We start from the raw sequence: 2,795 nt of genomic DNA on the forward strand, positions 1-2,795 counted from the left end.
TCAAACCAGTCTTGGTGTTTGCGAGTGTTCTGACCCAGATGATCAAATGCAGGACTGTACACCAAATCTCTGAGAGCTGTCCACTCCTTTTCTCCTCCACTGTTGCCAACTGTCTTGTTGGCTCAACTTTCCCTCCAAGTCAGCAGCAAATTGTTCACGTTCAGAGAAGAGCTCTAATTTGTTGACATTAATTCTTCTGGTAGTCATTTTGCCTTGGGGATGCAGCTTTCGATGAATATGAATATTTAGCTTGGAAATGATAGGTCTATGATGAGTCCAGCACTCTGCACCACACACTGCCTTTGTCACCTTCACATCTTGTCTGTCTCTTCTCGTTACAATCACATAATCTATTAGATGCCAGTGTTGGCTGCAAGTGTGCATCCATGAAGTTTTATTGCATTTAGGTAAACAGAAGACAGTGTTGGTGATGAGAAGGTCATGCATGCAATGCACAAGTCTTCAGCAGTAAATGAACATTACTATTGCTGTTTTCAACTCCATTCCTCCCTAGGACTCCCTGCCAAGTCTGGTAGTCTGAGCCTACTCTAGCATTAAAGTCACCCAGTATCATAAGCTTGTCCTCTTTTGGCACATTGATGACAAGGGTCTCTAAGTCTTCATAAAAATTTTTCTTTGATTTCTTCAGGGTTTGTCATGGTGGGAGCATAGGCACTGATGATGGTGGCATGGTGTTTTCCTGTGTGTGGCAATCGCATTGTCATGACCCTGTCATTCACTTCTTTTGGCAGGCATACCAGCTTGCTAGTTAGATTAGTTTTGATTGCAAAACCCACACCAGTTTCATGGTGCTCCCCTTCACTGTGCCCCCTCCAGAAAAATGGGTATCCATCTCCAACTTCAGTAAGCTGGCCTTCATTTGCTAACCTTGTTTCACTCAGTGCTGTTATTTGGATGTCATACCTGTTGAGTTCTCTTGTTATAAGAGCAGTTCTTCTTTCAGGTCTGCTGGATTTTGTGTTGTCTATTAGTGTGCACATGTTCCATGGGCCGATGGTGAGTGGAATCATCTTTGCAGATGTTTTCGTAAATTTTTTGTGTTTCCACCACATAATGGGATTCTCCACCTGCTACTATAATCAGGCCAGGGTTGGGTAAGCAGGCAATATTTAGGGCACCTTTTCTAGCCCCCTTCCTCACACCAGGAGGTGAACAATGAGATCCTTAAAAGGCTGCTCAGACACCCAGGGGGCTGCCAAGTCCCACTGCTGCTTCCAGTGAGAAGTGACCCTATGGCCTGGGACACCTGTGTGCAGGGTCATGACTACAGCTCCCAGTGTATCTGCACCTGCTGCATCATCACTTGCCTGTCACCACAGGACTTTGAGGCATAATAGTGAAATATTATGGGTGATGTTCTTTGATTCATGTGTAATTTGGATATAAGTGAAGCAGAGTTGCACAAAGTCATCAGCCTCACTCTCTCCTCCTGAGTAATCATAGTCCAGTGGCAGGACAGAGTCCAGACCGCCAGCGATGGCTCAGAATGCAGTGAATGACCTTGGTGTCTTTGATGTCTAACCAAGCTCTAAGTGTTCCACATCACCTGCTTCATCTGTCTTCATGGCCATTGGAACAAATTGTTCTCATCTGCCCATTCCACCAGATGAAGTCTTCACATACTTGGGGTAGACACCCCCCTAACTCATCAATGGGTTTGAGAACCCTTGGTTACCCTCAACCTGCTTTGGCCTGTCTGCTGAAATGGTTTACCAGGGTGTGGTTGCTGCACACGCTGCAGCTTCTTGGAGACACAGGTGAGAGTTAGGTGGAACAGGTAGACACTAAAAGTGGAAAGAGCCCTGAAAAGGGCTTGGCAGCCATCACACCAAAGGGACTGGTCTTCCCTGAACATACCCTACACCCCACTGACCTCCACTGAGTACTAAAGAGCCAAGGAGGGGGACAGGGCATCAAAATTCTTTCTGAACATAGGCTTCCAAGTCTCTCTGTCAGGAGCTGCTGGATAGGAGAAGGGCTTCCAACTTCCCCAGGGATAGGAAACAGTCAAGTTCATGCACATGGAGTCAGAGGTGTAGCCACTGGAAAGCTGCTGACAATCCAGCAGCTAGTGCTGATGATGTTGCCACCCACTCATCCACCCAGGGCTGCAGTGTTAAGCCTCAGTTTCATCCCTGAGGATGTTTTCCTTTTCCTCAGCCCACACCAAAAAGCTGGAGAGGAAGGAGGGATAAGAAGAGCAAAATCACCCAGAGATTAGGAAACTGCCAGCAAATACCTTTATTTGTTCACCAAATCACTAAAAAAAAAGGGAGACCTGAATGTCATTAATTCACCCTCAGGACAAACACAGACCCAGAAACTAATGACAGGGAATCTGAGAGCAGAGAGATGCTCATACTAAAAATTCAATAGTCAGTTCTCCTGAGCAAGTTTGAGCTGCCTTGAGGACATCATGATTAGGAGGGTCAAGTTATCTAGTCCAATCTCCTCATTTTATAGGTGAGGAAACTAAGACCCACAGAAATCAAGTGAGGATTTTACATCAGAAGAAAGGAGTTATATGTGGTCAATGAAGGCCAGCGAGGAAGACATTTTGAAGTCCTATCACGCTTTCTCATAATAACAGTAGCTCATCTCTATATAAGCTTTACAAGTTGGCAAATCACTTTCACAGACATTATGTTATTTGATCTGAAACTCAAAAAGAGACGAATTGTGAAGGAAACAGAAAAACCTGTGTTTTGTGAGTTTGAGGAAAACATCTACTTCTCAGAACAAGTATCCTCATAAACCTAATAAACAGAGCCTGG

Source organism: Notamacropus eugenii, chromosome 3 (genome assembly GCF_028372415.1).
Source record: "Notamacropus eugenii isolate mMacEug1 chromosome 3, mMacEug1.pri_v2, whole genome shotgun sequence".
Taxonomy (NCBI): Eukaryota; Metazoa; Chordata; class Mammalia; order Diprotodontia; family Macropodidae; genus Notamacropus; species Notamacropus eugenii.